Source organism: Giraffa tippelskirchi, chromosome 4 (genome assembly GCF_054371585.1).
Source record: "Giraffa tippelskirchi isolate mGirTip1 chromosome 4, T2T-mGirTip1v1.2.pri, whole genome shotgun sequence".
In the NCBI taxonomy this organism is placed as follows: domain Eukaryota; kingdom Metazoa; phylum Chordata; class Mammalia; order Artiodactyla; family Giraffidae; genus Giraffa; species Giraffa tippelskirchi.
Genome location: NC_137278.1, coordinates 118,327,232 through 118,349,555, shown reverse-complemented (window position 1 = coordinate 118,349,555; position 22,324 = coordinate 118,327,232). Strand labels below are relative to the sequence as shown.

The following is a 22,324-nucleotide window of genomic DNA, read 5'->3' as shown; positions in this document are numbered from 1 at the left end:
ATTGAACGACACGGTGTGCCGGCCCTCCAAACACCTGACCCTGCGAGACGGTCATTAAAGCCTTGCTTCCTGCTTCACTTCATCTTCAAGTCCATTCTGCGGGTTTCAGCTGGTGGGCTTTATTTCCCACAGTGCATACTAAATAATCAAAGCATTAACTGAAAAAAAAAATTCTTCTAGAAATTATACTATTATAATAATTACTAATTATGAATTAAAATATTTACTAAAAAATTTTCCAATGTAATTCAGTAGATTTTTAATACTCACAGTAATAGAATTAAAAACACCACCCACCCATAATCAATTGGGATATATTTGCAAGACTGGTTTAGCATTCAGAAATTAATCAGTGCAACTTGCCATATATATAATATAGAGAAGACAAATAATAAGATCATCCAAAAAGGTACAAAAAAAGTATTTCAAATCCAGCACTCATTCATGATAAAGCCTTTTAACATTCTAGGAAGAGAGCAGAACTGTCTCAATCTCATCAAGAATACATGTGCTGCTGGGAAAGACAGACATTATTTTATGTAGAAAGGCATTTGAAATATTACAAGATAAAAATTAAGTCAGGATATGCATATAATATTTAAATGAGAGACTTTAAGGCATGAGTAAATAAATGAAAGCCATATGTTGAAATCTGAAACTAATAGGGAATTATTGGTCAATGTTTCACTTTATACACTGAAAAATTAATTCTGTGAGAAGCCAAAATCTAGTTTCAAACACAAATATTGTTAAGGTCTAGAGTATCAGTGTTCTTCGTTCTACAAACTATTGGTATAGGGTCCTTGTGGAGACATCAAAACTGAAAGAAAGAAATAAAGGTTTCAAATATTTACTAATAATAGGAAAATGGAAAATATCAATGTAATACTATCCTTAACCAAGTTCCTAAATCTTCAAATCCATCGTCTTTTCAGTTATAAAAATGATCATAATTCATAAAGGAAAAATCTCTATCTTCATGTTTCCTTCTAGACTTGGGAGAAAAAAAAAGACTGATTATAAATCGGGTGTCATTGACTCAGAGCAAACTATTCTCAAGAGTAAAAGATTAAGTGCTTACTTGTATAATGGAAAAGTGAGAAGAGAATAGCCAGGATACATATCATTCATGTCAAACACCAAAATATTCTTCTAGGAGAATAGAAAAACTTCTGTGATTATATACATAGAAGGAAAAAGAGCTAGTTAGCCTGTGTCCTTGTTCTTGAATGTTTAATCCCAATGTGATTATTCGTACTTTTATACCTTAGACCATGACTCCCATGCCCTTTAATTTAAAAAGTATATGTCAAAATCTCCATTATGTTGATTATTTTAATAGGATAGGGGAGGATTAATTAATCACACACACAGAAAGACATGTAAGGGAAAAATTTTTTCAGAAAAAATATAGATTGAAATGCCAAGTTAAGCAGTGCATTAGCACTGTGGCAATTAGCTCAGTTCAGTTCAGTCGCTCAGTCCTGTCCGACTCTGCAACCCCATGGACTACAGCACACCAGGCTTCCCTGTCCATCACCAACTCCTGGAGCTTACTCAAACTTATGTCCATCGAGTCAGTCATGCCATCAAACCATCTCATCCTCTGTCGTCCCTTTCTCCTCCCGCCTTCAATCTTTCCCAGCATCAGGGTCTTTTCAAATGAGTCAGTTCTTCACATCAGGTGGCCAAAATATTGGAGTTTCAGCTTCAACATCAGTCCTTTCAATGAATATTCAGGACTCATTTCCTTTAGAATGGACTGGTTGGATCTCCTTGCTGTCCAAGGGACTCAAGAGTCTTCTCCAACACCACAGTTCAAAAACATCAATTCTTCAGCACTCAGCTTTCTTCACAGTCCAACTCTGACATTCATATATGACTACTAGAAAAACCATAGCCTTGACTGGATGGACCTTTGTTGGCAAAGTAGTGTCTCCACTTTTTAATATGCTGTCTAGGTTGGTCATAACTTTTCTTCCAAGGAGCAAGTGTCTTTTAATTTCATGGCTGCAGTCATCATCTGCAGTGATTTTGGAGCCCCCCATAAAAAAGTCTGCCACTGTTTCCCATCTCTTTGCCATGAAGTGATGCCATAATCTTAGTTTTCTGAATGTTAAATTTTAAGCCAACATTTTCACTCTCCTCTTTCACTTTCATCTAGAGGCACTTCAGTACCTCTTTACTTTCTGTGATAAGGGTGCTTCTATCTGCATATCTGAGATTATTCATATTTCTCCTGGCAATCTTGATTCCAGTTTGTGCTTCATCCAGCCCAACGTTTCTCATGATGTACTCTGCATACAAGTTAAATAAGCAGGGTGACAATAAAAAGGCTTATCGTACTGCATTCACTATTTGGAATCAGTCTGTTGTTTCATGTCCAACTCTAACTGTTGCTTCCTGGCCTGCATACAGATTTCTCAAGAGGCAGATCAGATGGTCTGGTATTCCCATCTCTTTCAGAATTTTCCACAGTTTATTGTGATCCACACAGTCAAAGGTTTTGGCATAGTCAATAAAGCAGAAGTAGATGTTTTTCTGGAACTCTCTTTCTTTTTCAATGATCCAACGGATACTGGCAATTTGATCTCTGGTTCCTCTGCCTTTTCTAAATCCAGCTTGAACATTTGGAAGTTAACGGTTCAGGTACTGTTGAAGCCTGGCTTGGAAAATTTTGAGCTTTACTAGCATGTGAGATGAATGCAACTGTGTGGTAGTTTGAGCATTCTTTGGCATTGCCTTTCTTTGGGATTGGAATGAAAACTGACTTTTCCAGTCCTGTGGCCACTGCTGAGTTTTCCAAATTTGCTGGCATATTGAGTGCAGCACTTTCACAGCATCATCTTTGAGGATTTGAAATAGCTCAACTGGAATTCCATCACCTCCACTAGCTTTGTTCTTAGTGATGCTTCCTAAGGCCCAGTTGAATCAGCATTCCAGGATGTCTGGCTCTAGGTGAGTGATTACACCATCGTGATTATCTGGTTTGTGAAGATCTTTTTTGTATAGTTCTTCTTGGAGAAGGAAATGACAACCCACTCCAGTATTCTTGTCTGGAGAATTCTATGGGCAGAGGAGCCTGGTGGACTACAGTCCATGGGGTCGCAAAGAGTCGGACACGACTGAGCAACTAACATTTTCTGTGTATTTTTGCCACCTCGTTTTAATACCTTCTGCTTCTGTTAGGTCCATACAATTTCTGTCCTGTATTGAGCCCATCTTTGCATGAAATGTTACCATGATATCTCTAATTTTCTTGAAGAGATCTCTAGTCTTTCCCATTCTATTGTTTTCCTCTATTTCTTTGCATTGATCACTGAGGAAAACTTTCTTATCTCTCCTTGCTATTATTTGGAACTCAGCATTCAAATGGGTATACCTTTCCTTTTCTCCTTTGCCTTTCATGTTTCCTCTTTTCTCTGCTATATTTAAGGTTCGATCAGACAACCATTTTGTCTTTTTTACATTTCTATTTCTTGGGGATGGTCTTGATCACTGCCTCCTGTACAATGTCATGAACCTCTGTCCATAGTTCTTCAGGCACTCTACCACATGTAGTCCCTTAAATCTATTTCTCACTTCCACTGTATAATCATAAAGAATTTGATTTAGGTCATACCTGAAAGATCTAGTGGTTTTCCCTACTTTCCTCAATTTAAGTCTGAATTTGGTAGTAGGGAGTTCATGAGCTACAGTCAGCTCCCGGTCTTGTTTTTGCTGACTGTATATAGAGCTTCTCCATCTTTGGCTGCAAAGAATATAATCAATCTGATTTCGGTGTTGACCATCTGGTGATGTCCATGTGTAGAGTCTTCTCTTGTATTGTTGGAAGAGGGTGTTTGCTATGATCAGTGCGTTCTTTTGGCAAAACTCTCTTTGGCTTTGCCTTGCTTCATTCTGTACACCAAGGCCACATTTACCTGTTGCTCCAGTTATTTCTTGACTTCCTACTTTTGCGTTCCAGTCCCCTATAATGAAAAGGGCATCTTTTTTTGGTTGTTAGTTCTATAAGGTTTTGTATGTCTTCATAGAACCATTGAACTTCAGCTTCTTCAGTGTTATTGGTCAGGGCATAGACTTGGATTACCGTGATATTGAATGGTTTGCCTTGGAAACAAACAGTTCATTCTGTCATTTTTGAGATTGCACCCAAGTACTGCATTTTGGACTCTTTTGTGGACTATTATGGCTACTCCATTTCTTCTAAGGGATTCCTGCCCACAGTAGTAGATATAATGGTCATCTGAGTTAAATTCACCCATTCCATTCCATCTTAGTTCACTGATTCTTAAAATGTCTATGTTCTCTCTTGCCATCTCCTGTTTGACCACTTCCAATTTGCCTCGATTCATGGACCTAACATTCCAGGTTCCTATGTAATATTGCTCTTTACAGCATCGGACTTTACTTCGATCACCAGTCACATCCACAACTGGGTGTTGTTTTTGCTTTGGCTCCATCTTTTCAGTCCTTCTGGAGTTATTTCTCCCCTGATCTCCAGTAGCATATTACACACCTACTGTCCTGGAGGGTTCATCTTTCAGTGTCCTATCTTTTTGCTTTACATACTGTTCATGGGGTTCTCAAGGCAAGAGGATTGAAGTATTTTTCCATTCCCTTCTTCACATTTTGTCAGAACTTTCCACCATGACCCATCCGTCTTGGGTGGCCCTACATGGCATGGCTCATAGTTTCAATGAGTTAGACAAGACTGTGTCCATGTGATCAGATTGGTTAGTTTTCTGTGATAGTGGTTTTCAGTCTGTCTGCCCTCTGATGGAGAAGGATCAGAGGCTTATGGAAGCTTCCTGATGGGAAATACTGACTGAGGGGGAAACCGAGTCTCGTTCTGATGGGCGGAGTCATGCTCAGTAAATCTTTAATCCAATTTTCTGTTGATGGGTGGGGCTGTGTTCCCTCCCTGTTGTTTACCTGGGGCCAAACTGTGGTGGAGGTAATGAAGATAATGGTGGCCTCCTTCAAAAAGTCCTATGCAGGCACTGCTACACTCAGTTTCCCCAGCCCTGTAGCAGGCCACTGCCAACCCACGCCTCCACCTGAGACTCTGGATACTCACAGGCACGTCTGGGTCAGTCTCTTGTGGGTTCACTGCTCCTTTCTCCTGGGTCCTGGTGCGCACATGGTTCTGTTTATGCCCTCCAGAGTCTATTTCCTCAGTCCCGTGTGAGTTCTAGCAGCTCTATGGTGGGGTTAATAACGATCTCCTCCAGAGGGTTTATGCCAGACCCAAGTCTGCTGCACCCAGAGCCCCTGCCCCTGTGGCAGTCCACTGCTGACCTGTACCTCCACAGAAGACACTCAAACACAGGTGCATCTCAGTCTTTGTGGGGTCTCTGGGTCCTGGTGCACACAAGGTTTGTTTGAACCCTCTGAATGTCTGTGGCGGGTATGAGGTTTGATTCTAAACGTGATTTCACCCCTCCTACCATCTTTCTGGGACTTCTCCTTTGCCCTTGGATGTGAGGTATCTCCTCAAAGTTGCTCCAGGGCCACACAGCCATGGCTCCTTATGAGCCCTTAGTCATTTTGTTTTAACCCACTCCAGTATTCTTGCCTGGAGAATCCCATGGACAGAGGAGACTGGCAGGCTACAGTCCATGGGGTCACAAGAGTCAGACATGACTTAGCAACTAAAGCATGGCCAACATGGTGGCTCAGTGTGAGACAGTCAGTTTCTAGGAAGGTTGATAAGAAATATGAGCCCTTAGTCATTTTGTTTTCTGACAAGTAACAGAGATGAATCAGTAGTACCTGAGTATAAATATGCTATTTTCTGAAAACCACGACTTTTAAAAAATTATATTTACTGCCATTTCTAAAAAAAATCTAAAAGCCAAACCTATTGCTTGGGCAGCTCAAGTAGTAAATTTATCCATTTAAATCTTTTTTACACTACTACTGTTAACGTACTGCTGCTGCTGCTGCTGCTGCTAAGTCGCTTCAGACGTGTCCGACTCTGTGAGACCCCATAGACGGCAGCCCACCAGGCTCCTCCGTCTCTGGGATTCTCCAGGCAAGAACACTGGAGTGGGTTGCCATTTCCTTCCCCAATGCATGAAAGTGAAAAGTGAAAGTGAAGTCACTCAGTCGTGTCCGACTCTTCGTGACCCCATGGACTGTAGCCTACCAGGCTCCTCCATCCATGGGATTTTCCAGGCAAGACTACTGGAGTGGGGTGGCATTTCCTCCTCCACTACTGTTAATGTACAGTGTTCTAATTTGGTTAGGACTTTTTAACAATGGCAACCCAATCTAGTATTCTTGCCTGGAAAATCCCATGGACGGAGGAGCCTGGTAGGCTACAGTCCTTGGAGTTGCAAAGAGTTGGACACGACTGAGTGACTTCACTTTCACTTTTCACTTTTAATAATATTAAAAATAGGTGACTTAACTCTTGGAGGTGATATCTTGACAATTCTCAGACTTTCTTGCCTTTCATATCTTGCTTTAAATATGCTGAATGAACTATTTGAGGCTTCCCTCATTTCCATGTTCTCTTATCTTTCCCCAGTTTCATGTGCATTAGTGTTGTATTTAGCTAAAGTTATCCCTCTCTATTTGTTAATATGTTTCATTGCTTTGTTCTTACATTTTTTATTTAATGACTTGACTTAGATGTCATCTCTTCTGGACTTTCCCTGAACTACCAAGCTACAGTCAAACCTCCTTCTGGTTGTATGCATAGCACCTTGAGATTTTCTCCATTATAACATATTTCAGAGTAAAAATAATGCTCAGTGATATGTATATATTTCTCAGAAGATTATATACTCAATAAAGTGTATAGTGCCTGATACACAGAAGAGTCTGAACACCACTGCTAGAAAATGATTATGTTTGACACATCTTATGCCTCGTTGTAAAAAGTTTGGACTCATTTCATTTTATTTTTGTGCTGGTAATGACTAGTATCTTATAAACCCAATAAATGTTTAAAAAGGAAATTTTAGATAAAGATGGTATACTGGACACATACATCTGCTTTCTTCCCATCCTCAAACTCTAATGAAATGACAATAAAATATATATATTGTTCTCATTTCAAGACACAGTCTTTTAGGTCAGGGAGATTGGGAGTTGAGAACAATGCAACAATACTTTGCAAGCTGGGAAATCTCTGGGTTAGAAGTAAATAACAAACACATCAGAAAAATAAACCCTAAGCCAACAATGGGGAAAGACAATAAATAATATAATTGACTTCATCCTGAAGAATTCCCCAAAATCTTAGTAATTTGAAACACAAGATATCTCTGATTCTTGGGATAGATGATGGGGTAGGATAGAAAAAAAATTAGAGATTATTAACACTAAAAAACTGTTAGTTCTCTGAACTGTGTTTTGAAAATAGCACCCAGTTATTTGTGGCAATGTCTTCATATATTTCTAATTAAGTCAAAATTTTTGTTTATTTTGAAATCCTATTTTTTTAATCATCTCAATTTCCTCCAGTTTTTGTTTTCATATTTTTTAAAGTTTGATTTTTTAATCATAGTTCTGTTATACTAGCCATCAAGTCCTTTGTTTAGATTAATAACTCAATGCATGAAACTCAAAAGGCTTTATCGAGCACCAGGTGTACTCTGCTCTAAGAAAGAATATATGGCAACTGACATTAAACAGAGATGAGACTGCTGCTGCTGCTGCTGCTGCTGCTAAGTCGCTTCAGTCATGTCCTCCTCTGTGCGACCCCATAGATGGCAGCCCGCCAGGCTCCCCCGTCCCTGGGATTCTCCAGGCAAGAATACTGGAGTGGGTTGCCATTTCCTTCTCCAATGCATGAAAGTGAAATGTGAAAGTGAAGTCGCTCAGTTGTGTCTGACTCCTAGCGACCCCTCGGACTGCAGCCTACCAGGCTCCTCCGCCCATGGGATTTTCTAGGCAAGAGTACTGGAGTGGGTTGCCATTTCCTTCTCCAGAGATGAGACTAGGGTGAATCAAATGAAGCTTTGAATATTGAACGTAAGGATACAGCAATCAACTCAGTAATCCAAACAAAGTACATTTTAATAAAATATTTTTAAATTAATGCTTACATCTCAAATTAACAAAATAATTTAAAAAATGAAGGCAATATAAGTATTGTTGATTTTTTTTTCTTTTTTTCAGCTCTAGTGTGGTTCAGCACAGGACTGTGATAAAATGTCAGAAGGTAAATGAGAATAGTTCCCAGGAAGTAAAGCAGAGAGACAAAAATGTGAGAACAAGAAGAGAAAAATTAAGCAAATTAGTGTATTCATCTAGGAGTTTCATATCTGAATTATTGACTTTCAAAAAATGGATGAGGAAAAGTGTCAATAAAATAACTCAGTACAGTTTTCAAAAGTTGAAAAACAATTTCCCACATTACAAGAGTTCACTAAGTACTCATTACAGTGGATGATAATAAAAGTGAGTCCAGTCATGGTAAACTTTTAGGAGTATGAAAGTTTGTGCAAACTTTTAGGGATGAGGCAGGACAGTAAAGTTATCAGATTCAAAACACCAAAAACCAGAAGGGATTAGAATTTTTGAACAGCACTTATTTTCTACCAAATTCAGATGTTTTCACAAACCACAATTTTTTTTAAGGCAAAGATATCAACATATACCTACAGAAATCTATGTACAGGTGATAAATGTTTGTGACGGAAAGAACAGAATAATTAATGAATAAGATCTAGTGAAGGCCCTGCTGTGCAAGTATCAAGATGTTGAACGAAGCCAAAGGTTAATTTGGTTAAACCCAAACTGCCGGCCAGCTCCAGCAGCCAGGGAATCACCCTGAAGGGATGAACGGTGTCAGCGGAGAATGATACGGCCTCTCACTCAAAGTACTGTACTGCATGTTTATTTTAAGCATCAGGTTTTCTTTTATACTTTAGGTCAGAGGTTTGACATCTTCAGTTTCCCCTCACCCAGATTTACTGTTTCCATAAATCATTGTTGTCCTTCAGAGTTCCCTCTTAAGTGTCCTTGTGATTACATTGTAACTCATGTTTGTCTCTGGGCTGTATACCACATTCCTCAGTTTATTTCTTATCTTTCTAAATCCTGCTTTCCCCTAGTAACTTAAGCTCATTATTTCCTAAAAAGGCTTCTAGCTATTAGTACCTCTAAAATTCCTAGTCTCTATAAACTATAGTAAAATATGTCAACACTACAACATACCTTAAACTTTTAGCTTCTAACTATTCTTAATTATTTCTAAACCCTAAATTCAGCAAACTTCTTTTGCCATAAACATTTCCCTTACAAGCAGGTTTCAGATAACAATATTTCCCATGGCCTCAAGCTGCGGCCTATTTGCTCATCCTGGAACATTCTTTGTAAAGATCCTTGAACAAATGTCAATAGTTAACTTTATGGATTATTAACATTCTTTCCAGCCAACTGAACCGAAGGAAGGAAAGGACAAGTCAGAATCACAAGACCTAACTCCTTCATCCCAGGACCGTGCCTGTGGGATGATGAGAGGGGGTTGGGGCCGTGCCTCCATTTTGTCAGTAATGCGTAACGCGGCTCCCGACACCAGACAGTAAGGAGACTCAACTTTCTGGTGCAGGTCCCCCAGCCTGGGAAGCACAATGTGGGTTTCTGAGCCTTTGCTCCTCAGGAAAGGCCTCCAGGATTGTGGTATCTTTCCCACCTGAGGGTCACAGCACTCAGGGTGTGTGAGGGTGTGTGAGTCCTGTCCAGACTGCCTTTGCCCCTCCTATCCATCTCAGTGTGTCTTTTTAAAAATCTTTAGTTGTGGAATATTTTTTCTGCTAGTCTTTAGGTCATTCTCAGAGATAGTTTCTCCAATTGAAGTTGTCATTTTGGTATTGATCTCAGGTAGGACCACGGCTTAGGCTCCCACCCAGAGATTAAGGCTGGGTCATGGTGGTGAAAGCACCAAATCCTAGTTATTAGACCAGTGGCCAGTGACAAGGGCCCTGGCCCTTCATCTTTGCAGAAAAGAATTTCCACAAAGACAGAAAATAGTGAAGCAAGTAAAGTATTTATAAAGAGGAAAAGGAGTACAATACATGTGGATAAGCACATGGACAGACTCAGAGGGAGAATCCCTGAGTTGCGCCCTCATGGCAGTTTAAATAATTATGTTGGAACATTTTTTTATGATTTTTCTTTGGCCAATCATTTTGATTTGCCTGGTTCACAGTTCATTTGGTATATCTCAGGATCCTTCCATGTTTGTGCATGCATCTCTTAGCCAAGATGAATTCTACTGCAAAGGCCTCTGGGTAGAACATCACTTGACATTGCTCCCCCATTGGCTTGCAAGGAGACTTTTCTGCACATGCGTGGTCGGGGAAGTCTCCTGATTTGAAGAATGAGAGATACGTGATCTGGGCAGGGCTCAACCTCCTCCCTTAATTTTCTGCTATTCTCATCTTGGAATATCAGTCAATAGAGGATGAATCTCCAATTGCTTTACCCTCATGGGGAGAGGGGCAACATCTGCCTCCTTCCTCAATATGTCCATGGGAGAAGGCAAGTCCAGGATCTTCCTACTCCATCAAGTTGTTCTACCCTGCTACTCAGTCTAGAATTCTGTCTCCAAAGTGTCGATCAAATGTAAGCATAAATTAAATGCCTTGTTAAATATTCAAGGTCTTAAAACATTAATTTTCATGCATCATTTCTCAGAAAACAACTAAAGGATGTCATCCACAAAAACAGGAGTGCATACCAAGAAAGAAATACAGAGAGAGAGAGAGAGAGAGAAATGAGAGGTTTAAATAAGAGGGAATGGACATTCCCAGGATAATAGTGTAGGGGAAACAAGGAGAACAGCTGTGTGTCAGACACAGAACAGGCCAAATGTGAGCACAGTGGAGATCTCTGTGAAAAATTTCTCCAAAAAGAGAAAATTGATAGAATACCTTCTATATCAGATCATTTTGAGAGAAGATTTAGACAGCTAGGGGAGAGATTCAGATGAATAAGCAATAATAACAAAAATAGCAGCTATAAGAAGTCCAAGCAAACTTACTGCCAGGGAAAATTAAACAGGTAGGTCATATATGATAAGAAACATTATCATATAACTGTGATGTGAATTGTATGTACATGGTCAAAATCTGGGGGGGGGGGGGTTAGCCTAATTTAAAATAAAATTAAATTAGGAGGAAAAAGTAGAAAGGTTGTCCATGGTTATTAGGGTAAGGTAATTACCTTAAAGTGCTAAATTCTTTACTGTCCTGGTGAATTGTTGATAGAAGGTGCCTAAAACTGAAAACAAAGCAAGAAGTAGCATCAACAGACCAGTTACAAAAGTTGAAAGTGCTTTCAGGTTTCGGGGGCCTGATGAGGAGGAGGGGTGACTGGTAATTCTATTAGTAAGACAGAAGTAGAAACTAATTTAATGCCCATCTTCAAACAATTATTCTGATTACTGCCGTAAAATTCACCTGTGGGACTAGTTATTAATATATTATTTCAGTATGCTTTAGAGAGTCATGCACAAACATGAATACACACCCAAATGCATAAACGCTTACACTTACAATTGAGTCTAATTAAAATATTTCCTGGGCTTCCCTGTTGGCTCAGCCATAAAGAATCCGCCTACAATGCAAGAGACTCGAGTTTGATCCATGAGTGGGGAAAATCCCCTGGAGGAGGATATAGTAACGCACTCCAGTATTCTTGCCTGGAGAATCGCATGGAACAGGGGAGCCTGGTGGGCTACAGACCATGGGGTTGCAAAGAATCAGACATGACCGAAGTGACTGAGCATGCACGCACAATGTTTTCTAAGTATTCTTCTTTCAGTTCAGTTCAATTCAGTCTCTCAGTCCTGCTGGACTCTTTGCGACCCCATGGATTGCAGCATGCCAGGCTTCCCTGTCCATTACCAACTCCCAGAGCTTACTCAAACTCATGTCCATGTCAGTGTTACCATCCAACAATCTCATCCTCTGTCATCCCCTTCTCCACCTGCCTTCAATTTTTCCCAGCATCAGGGACTTTTCCAATGAGTCAGTTCTTCACATCAGGTGGCCAAAGTATTGGAGTTTCAGCTTCAACATCAGTCCTTCCAGTGAATATTCAGGACTGATTTCCTTTAGAATGGACTGGGTGGATCTCCTTGCAGTCCAAGGGACTCTCAAGAGTCTTCTCCAACACCACAGTTCAAAAGCATCAATTCTTCGGTGCTCAGCTTTCTTTAGAGTCCAACTCTCACATCCATACATGACTACTGAAAAAAAAAAAACAAAACAAACTATAGCCTTGACTAGATGGACCTTTTTTGGCAAAGTAATGTCTCTGCTTTTTAATATGCTGTCTAGGTTGGTCATAACTTTTTTTCCAAGGAGTAAGTGTCTTTAAATTTCATGGCTGCACTCACCATCTGCAGTGATTTTGGGGTCCCCCAAAATAAAGTCTGTCACTGTTTCCACTGTTTCCCCATCTATCTGCCATGAAGTGATGGGACCAGATGCTATGATCTTACTTTTCTGAACGTTGAGTTTTAAGCCAACTTTTTCACTCTCCTCTTTCACTTTCATCAAGAGGCTCTTTAGTTCTTCTTCGCTTTCTGCTATAAGGGTGGTGTTATCTGCATATCTGAGGTTATTGATGTTTCTCCTGGCAATCTTGATTTCAGCTGTGCTTCATCCAGTCCAACATTTCTCATAATGTACTCTGCATGTAAGTTAAATAAGCAGGGTTAAATAGCAGTTACTATTAACTAAATTGTTTTAAAGATAATTGGATCTATAGTATCAAAAAATACATGTCTGTGTTTGTCTTCCTACTACAAATAAACATGTTTGATATTTATCCAGTAGCTTCAAATTGTTATTCATACTTGTGTGAGGCATCAGTGAAGTAGGTAACATTTATATCAAAATAATTGATCTGCTTCTAAACGTCTACTTAGGTCAGAAAAATTGACATTTATCCTATAAAACATATTAGAATAGCTGAAAAAACCTTAAAAACTCTCATCTGTAACTGAACTTGTCATTTTAATACTTCACAGCTGAATAAAAATCATTAGGAATCATTGTTCTTTGGGAAAAATAAACAATTGTCATTAGATTCATAAGACTTCCATCCAAGTGGCTCTAATAAGCCACATCTCCTGAGGATAATACAAGCCAAGTAAACATCTAGACATAAATTTGGTGCAGAGAGCAAATGTTACTGGAAAAGAGACATTGACTGTTTTCCTAGTTTGTTTTGCACAGACAGGAAAAAACAACAACAACAACAACTCATTTCTTTATGGACATGTTTCCAAAGTATTTATTTTATTACCACTTTACCTCCTAATAGAACATTTCAATTTCTAAATGGTACAATTACTATGTTGCTCATATAATTTTCCCTTTAAAATTCACACTTAATAAAATGGCATATTTAAAACATGCTCTAATTACTCCTGGATTTAGATCACATGTGTAGCAATAAAATCTACTGATAAAAGTAAAAACAAAAGTAAAATAAAGAAACATCAAAATCTAACAAAAAATACAATGTATGTAAAATAAATTTTAATCAATAGGTATCTAAAATGCGCAAAAGGATGAACAAGATGTAATATAGTAGACATATGTATCAGAAACCATTTCTTGATGACATCAGGCACACTTATGTTTCCTAATACAATATAATGTGTTTTCTTAATAGGCAGTTTAACACACAGGAGCATCAACGACTATTTTGCCTTCCATGAGTATCTACAGAAATTTGACAGACAGCTAAAATAAAGTAGAAATATAAAAGCAACCTTAGAATAAAAATCTTTATTTTGTTGTTACTAGTGAAGATTTAATTTACTAGTTAAGAGAAGATCAATGAGTTTGTGACAATACGCTTAATTTTCATTACTGTATTCAACTGAAAAGAAGTTCTGCTTCTAGTGATAAATCAACTAAAGAATAAAATTCATTGAAGTCTATTTTTAGTCCTAATTTCCTTTTGATTAGTAAAGGCTTATAAAGAAAGTTTAACATTGTCTGCATTCAAAGACAGTATTTTGTCTTCTACTGATTTCTACATTTTATAACCTTGAATGATTTCTGTGAATAAAACCTGATTGATTCATTTAGACTAACGGGTAAGATTTAGTAGTTTACTGTAGCCTTTAATTTTAAATATCATGTTGGTATGAAAGGAATTATGGAAATCATCCATAGTTTAATTGGGATATTTTTCAGTCAAAAGGAAAAAACGTGCATATTTATTTTGAATGATTTTAATGAGTAATATAGAAAAAAAAGATATTGTGACTTTTGTTTCTTTTTACTCTTATAGTTATTTTTTAATTCCTACAAAATTTCTGTGAGTGATGACTTGAAATAAACACCTATAGGACAATATTATGCTTTTCTTAAAGTATAAAAGCTTATATTATTGTTTTACATACTTAATTTTTTTCTTTGCCTATTGTATATTAAAACTGCTTTAATTGTTTTATGACTCTTATAAAAAGCTACTGGTTCTTTTCATATTTCTACTTCTTTAATCTTATTTTAGGAAATAGATGAAATCAAACTGTAACAAATTAACCACTAACAGATTAACAAAATCAAGTAAAACTTCAAAATACAGATTGTGATAATTTACTCTCAATTCCTGGTGGCTCAGATGGTAAAGAATCTGCCTACAATGCAGGAGAGCCAGGTTTGATCCCTGGTTTGGGAAGATTCCCTGGAGAAGGAAATGGTTACCCACTCCAGTATTCTTGCATGGAGAATTCTATGGACAGAGAAAGGTTGGCAGGCTACAGTCAATGGGTTTTCAAAGAGTTGGACACAACTGAGTGACTAAACTTTCACTACTTTCACATGTAACTTTAAAGTGAGAGGCAAGTTAACTTATGGGCTATGTACATTTAATTCTTATAGTTTATCATTCCCTGATACAAAATAAAAGCAATATGACAAAAAGACACATTTCCTTATTTTATACAATTCTTCAGCCACCATACCTAGGAACAAAATTTTTAGACACAAAGAAACATTTGGTATTTTAAAATATGTTTCATATACTTTAAATCAGAAGTGTAGTCTTTTTTCAAATGTATTCAAAATGATGATATTCACAAACAATATCTATAATTAGTCAACTTTTCAAATCTTTTCTACTCTGAAACTGTGATTGTCTTTGAATGGATTCCTTTCTTTTCTTTATATTTATATTTCTTTATATTTATATTTATTTCTTTAGATTTATATTTCTTTCTTTTGTTTATATTCTTTTGTGCAATTTAATTTTGTGATTGGCTAATGACAACATCAAAACCAGATTTCATCTTAATTCAGTAAAATGTTAAGCAAGTAAGTTAAATGTTTAAGTCATCCTTTAATACTATCACTGATTTTTCTTAAACTCTATTTTTTAATTTGAGGAATCTTGCTTTACAATATTGTGTTGGTCTCTGCCATACATCAACATGAAGCAGCCATGGGTATATGTTTGTTCCTTCCCTCTTGAATCTCTTTGCCACTTCCCACCCCAATCCACCCCTCTAAGTTATCACTGTCACAGGGCACATGATTTGAGCTCCCTGCATCATACAGCAAATTTCCACTGGCTATCTATATTACATATGGTAATGTATATGTTTATATGCAACTCTCTCAATTCTTCCTACCCTCTCCTTCCCCTACTCTGTCCAAAGGAATAAATTAACAAAAACAAAATATTTATTATGAAAATCAGTATTTCTTTAGCTGATAAGTTGTATCATCTACAGTCTTGAAAATCATGACTGTGATTAATATGTATATAAAGATAAGCATATTTATTATTTATCTAGTCAGTTATAAAAATGAACACATAAGCGTATATAATCATTAAGATTTGATGACAAGATACTTTATTAAGCAGTTTTTATATATCTTATCTCAGTGGCATAAATATTATATTAATAATATAATTTTGCATATAGTTGCTTAAATTATTATTCCCATACACAGATTACTAGCTATCTAATGCATATATTGTTGTTCAGTCACCAAGTTTTGTCCCACTCTTTGTGACCCATGGACTGCAGTGTGCCAGGCCTCCCTGTTCCTCACTATCTCCCAGAGTTTGCCCAAGTTCATGTCCATCGCATTGATGTTGCTATCCAACCATTTCATCCTCTGTTGCCCTCTTCTCCTTCTGCCTTAAATTTTTCCCAGCATCAGGGTCTTTTCTAATGAGTTGGCTCTTCTCATCAGATAGCCAAAGTATTGGAGCTGCAGCTTCAGCATCAGTCCTTCCAATAGGTATTCAGGGTTAATTTTCTTTAGGATTACTGGTTTGCTGTCTTTGCAGTCCAAGGGACTCTCAATAGTCCTCCAGCACCACAGTTGGAAAGCATCAGTTCTTCAGTGCTCTGCCTTCTTTAGGGTCCAGCTCTCACATCCATACATGAACACTGGAAAGACCATAGCCTTGATTATACATACCTTTGTCTTTGCTTTTTAACACACTGTCTAGGTTTGTCTTAGCTTTCCTGCCAAAAAGCAATTGTCTTCTAATTTCATGGCTGCAGTCACCATCCACAGTGATTTTAGAGCCCAAGAAGAGAAAATCTGTCACTGCTTCTACCTTTTCCCCTTCTATTTATTCTAAATACATGTAATAGGGATTAAAATGAAGGTACTAAGAAGTTAAATACATGATGAATCTGGATGAAGAAAGGACTGAATACTATATAGTTTTTGTATGTCTTTTTTCTCTAATCCCACAGAAAAAGAAATGGGAGACACTGAGAATAGGAGTGTTGCAGGAAGGGGGACCCCTTCCAGGGCCCGAAAATGGGCTCTTGTCTAAAGCTTGGAAATTAATTGTCTATGGGTGGGCGGTTTCAGTCAGTGTGCTTCCCCTAACAATTCCCCCCTGAGAGACTTCATACTCAAGATACTTCTTGGGAATTGGGGCAGAGGTCTCTTTCTTCTGTAACTTATTCCTGCTGTGCATGGGCATAGGCCTGCCTAGCAGAGCAGAAGTCTCTCTCTATCTGATCAAGGTATTTTTTTCCTGAAACCAGCATTCACCCTTGTAATAGCAGCAATTTAGTTGGATACTGTTGGCTCCTCTCAGAGATGAAATAGGGACCAAATAGGAGGCCTAACAGGATGGTCATCATTGGTCCCAGAAGCAGAAGGCAACATTTGGGGTGAGGGTTCCAGGGTTTGTGACTTTTTTTGATTGGTTGGTGGTGAGGCAACAGAGGTGTGCTTCAGGAATCTTGTGTTCAGTCTGAAGTTACTATCCTCCACCTGGGTTGGGGCCTCAGTTCTGTAGAAGAACTCAAAGACATTGCTATGCATATTTTTTTGAGTAGGAACCAGGACCCTGTCTCAAGGCTGTACCACCATTGATAGTTTCTCCTCTATTTCTGTGTCCCCTCTCTTCCCTGATTAGCAATTGTTTGAATCCACCCTTTGGAACTCAGGAAAGATCAAGGAGGCTGAATGAAGCCTATATCCTACAGACAAGAAATGGAGAACACAGAACAGATCTGTACTCCAGAGCCCCACAGAGTCCTGCTCAGTTTCAATTTAGGGAACTGAGCAACTATGATTGATAACTTCCTGTCAAAATGGGGCATAGGACTGCCTCAGTTTGAAGAATAGACACTGAATGGGAAGTATTCCTGAGTTCCAAGTCCTAGATCTGAGTCTTGTATGATTAAAATCTCAATCCCTTGGTCTGCCATTTTGGTGTAACAGACACAATTAGAAGTAGCTGGAGGAGTGATAACTGGAATTTTAATAGACAAATCTCATTTCTTTTAGAAAAATAGGCCCAAAACCCAGTCTTGACCCAGCATTTCAGGGAGACTTGTAGTCAGGTAGCCAGTTGCCTAGTTTTATAAAAAGTAAGGTTGCAGTTACTAGCTTCCAGCAGACATTGTTTTGAGAATGGTGGCATCCAAGCCTGACACAACTCAGAAAACTCAAGTGTTTAGCAATACAAGGTCTAGTCTGAAATTACACCCATAGTATCACCTAGTTATTTCTCAGGATGTCTGAACCATAGCTACTCTATTTTGACTTTTAACTGTAAAATTTTCCTTAATAGCCAAAGTAGATGTCACCATTAATGACATCAGTGTTTCTCTAGGTATGAGAAGATGCAAGAATTGGGACTCATAAAATCTTCTCCTGAAAAGATCTAACTATCTGAAGGCCTGTTCTGCCAGTTTTTCCCAGAGCACAGAGTGCCTCATCCCTGATTTTCATCCTGATCTCCTTTCAGGGGAGTTGAAAGTCAGCAGTTGCAGTGGCCATGATTTAATCTTTGTAGACATAGATGACAAGTGTCAGTTTTCAGCTGGCAGAACTCTTTTTTGCTCATACACTTGACCATGATTTTGAGGGGGCATTTCATGACCATTTTATCCCTTGGTGCTGAGAATGTCCATTCTCAGGTTTGGCAAAAATTTTGTTAACAGGCCATTCAATGTGCGTTACTGGACTATGCCATAAAACAGTATCCAAAATTCTCTGGACCACTTGTCTTACTAGCCTCTTGGTCTGGGAAAACATTCCCTCTTGTTGCTTCTTCCCATATCTAGAGTTACACAGTTGCCATCATTAATCTCACACGGAACTATATATTTTCTTATCAAAGGCCTCAGTCACACATTTGGGAGTATAAGAAACAGCAATTTTACACAACAGGTGAAATACAGATAACATAGCCAGCAGTAATAGTAAAGTCACAAGTAAAACTTAAGAGCTTCCGTTAGATGTAGCCCAGTACATCCCAGGTCATCTGACTTAGTCTACTCTGTATAATCTTTATCCTCCAGGGACATTATATATTGGCACTGTCTATAAGGCACATAGCCCAGTTTTCTAGTGTTACTAGACTGATTATCCTCAGTATGATTTAATTGTTTCCAACATAGAGGAGACTTTAAACCTAAATTACCATAGCCTGGTGTTAGCTATATAAATCCATCCCATAATTGTGGGAGATTTTTTTCCTTTGCTGAAATTTTGCTTGTTGCTCTGATTGAGCTTGAGTAATTGAAGAAAACTCAAATTTACGTCCAGAGTCAGAGCAGGCATTACTGATTGGCCCAGTGAGAGAATCCCATCTAGTAATATCAATAGTGACCTGAATATGACTATATATATATATATTTTTTTTTTAAGTAAATTTTCTCAGGGCCAACAAGTTAGATCCTTGTAGTAGAGAAATTTACAGAACTAGACACAGGTAATTGGCCACAAACCCAACAATTGGATTATTTCTAAAACTAGCATAGGATCAGGCTTGTGATAGAAAAGCATTTGATTTATATGCAAAGGTCTAAGAAGTCAAGAAAACATTATAAATGATCATACAAATCAGATCCAGCATCTTGGGCAAGCTGTCTACCTCTGATGTTGTCATCTTCTCCTCCTGGTGTAGTGTAGTTTCTCCTCTGTTTGAGCATCATTTTAAGGTGAGATCAGGTCAGCTGTCTTCTCTATAGACCAGTCCAGTGTAGGGGCCTTTGGAAGTGGGAATTAATCTAAGAGTCAATTTCCCTTCAGTTTCAATATGCATGAGCTAGTTAAGAGTACCTGATAAAAAAAAAAAAGTCCTTCCATACAGGTTGGAGACAGTCCCTTAAATTATGTCTTTTTCCAGTCCTGGTTGCAGATCATGAGGCATCTGATATTCATCCAAAGATAGATTACTGAGATAAGCTTTAGAAACAAACTTAGGGTGTTCTTTAAGAATTCAATTAAATTTTACATTAATATCGCATGACAGAAAAAAACTATCCAAGAAATGAGTCTTACTAGATGCAGACCTCCATTAACCAACTGGGATTTAACATTTCTTGAAACATTATTTTCTCCCTAAAATTACCCTCATTTTTATCAAATATAACCAAATTAAGGCTAGTTTGCTTGCAAAATAGGTCTGCTGTCACTAATTTTTGCCTGATGATTTATATAACCATAATTGACCATAGACTTTTTATTTTGCTGAAACATTTATAGAGTCTCAGACTGAACTTTTAAAATAAAACAGGGCTGGGAAACTCTCTCCAAAGGCTTATCACAGATTTTGCCTAAAAAATCTAGGTGAATTCTTTCCTTTTTAAGGTCTCTAAAGTTCCTTTAGAGTTTTTTGTACCTGTTAGTGAGATAACCTTCCTAACTCATTTGATAAACTTACTGGAAACCTAAGAGTTTCCAATTTCTGGGGGAGTCAGATAGAAAATATAATTATTTTGTTTATAACATATAATTTTACCAAATTACTGTCATAATTAGTTTGAGAGGAAGATTTTCCCTACTCCCAGAAAACACAAGATTCAAACCTGTAATTTTTCTGATAGAAGACATAAAAGTTACAAGCATATTTGCTGGCTTTTGTTAAATCATCAGGTTTTCTATTAGAATACCAGGACATATCAGAATGTTAAGAATTCCATATAATTTCTAGGATATCTATATTAGTAATATTTACCATACATTATAACATGAGAGGATTTATTACTCATTTGATAATATTTTTCATGTAATTTAACCAACCAAATAAACACAATTAATTTAATATCTCTATTTAGGATGTTTCAGGGGCTCTCTGAAGCACCCCAAAGTTATCTAGCATCAAAGGAACTTCAAAAGAATTCTATTTAGGAAGTTTTGTCAAAAAAAAATCAGTTAAAAGGGTTTGAACATTTGGCCAGATTTAGTCAGTGTATTGATGTGTATATCATTTAGCTTGTTGATATGTCACAGTGGGCTTGTATGCTGAGGTTCAAGGTCTAATGAAAGTCAACTCCACCATCTTGGACTTAGTTGGCTCTAACGAGTTTTCCTATGGCTCTGTCATTCCTAACAAAACCTATTTATATAATTAATTATAATCCAATTTTAGAAAGTCCTGATCATGTATAACTCTTTTTAGTATTTTTTCATACCTTTTCTTTTTTGCTGAAAACACACTTTCTACTTTCCTTTAGCAACCAAGAACTAATTTTATATTAGCATTTTATAGATCGGTGAGCATGAATACCAGTGATAATTTCTAAAACCCTTGCTTTGTTAGAACATTTTAGAATGGCATCAAAAATTATTCATTTATAATCCCAAATCTCTTTAGTTTTTCTGTAAAAGGAAATTAGTATGTAGTACTAAATGCTTCAAAATTTTATTTTATTTGGAAATGATCTAACTATTCAATAGACTTCCAACACTTAGTTTAGCACAGCCCTTAGAAATTCAAGTTACCCCAATCTGGAGAGACTATTTTAGAGATATCCCTAAAGCATAATTATTCCTAATAGAGTTTATCTAAAAGCTCATATCTCATTTACATTTTTTTTTAGAAGTTTCTTCACTTGAGGTAATTTCCTTGTTGACAAACTTGTAACAGATATGATAATATTTAACTTATATTACACCTAGGTACAATGAAAATATTCTACTTAATGTTAATTACTCTAAGACATGTCTATATTAGATCAACAAACAAACATTAATACACATATTAAATATAGATATTTAATACTGAATATTTCACATGAACCTGAAATTTATTGTTTAATTTAGAATTATTTGATTTGTAAGTGCTCACTTTTCTTTAAGCCAATTAAATAGAACTCATTTACAAATTAATCTCAAAAATATTATCCAGAGACAAAGACATACCAAGACATATTTATTTATTTATTTATTTATTTGGTTTTTTTGTTTGTTTGTTTGTTTGTTTTTCTTTTTTTTTTATTTTATAAATTTATTTATTTTAGTTGGGGGCTAATTACTTTACAATATTGTAATAGTTTTTGCCATACATTGACATGGATCAGCCATGGGTTTACATGTGTTCCCCTTCCTGGACCCCCCACCCACCTCCCTCCCCATCCCATCCCTCTGGGTCATCCCATTGCCCCGGCCCTGAGCCCTTGTCTCATGCATCGAACATGGAATGGTGTTCTGTTTCACATATGATAATATACATGTTTCAATGCTATTCTCCCAGAACGTCCCACCCTCACCTTCTCCCTCAGAGTCCATAAAATTGTTCCATGCATCTGTGTCTCTTATTCTGTCTCGCATATAGGGTTATCGTTACCATCTTTCAAATTCCATATATATGCATTAGTATACTGTATTGTTGTTTTTCTTTCTGGCTTACTTCACTCTGTATAATGGGCTCCAGTTTCATCCATCTCAGTAGAACCGATTCAAATGTATTTTTTTTAATGGCTGAGTAATATTCCATTGTGTATAAGACATATTTAGACAGGCAGAACACAAGATCTAGCTTCATTTTCTAAGCTTAGTCATGAATTAGATATTACAATATAAAATTCACTAGTTTATAAAAAAAACAGTTGGAATAAATAAAAATT

General features: G+C 37.3%; 1 protein-coding gene across 1 annotated transcript in view; it reads left to right on the top strand.

Annotated features, from left to right (window-relative positions):
- Positions 1 to 22,324, top strand: part of MGAT4C (MGAT4 family member C) — a 793,076-nt gene that overhangs the window by 441,462 nt on the left and 329,290 nt on the right. The gene's annotated exons all lie outside the window — the stretch shown is intronic.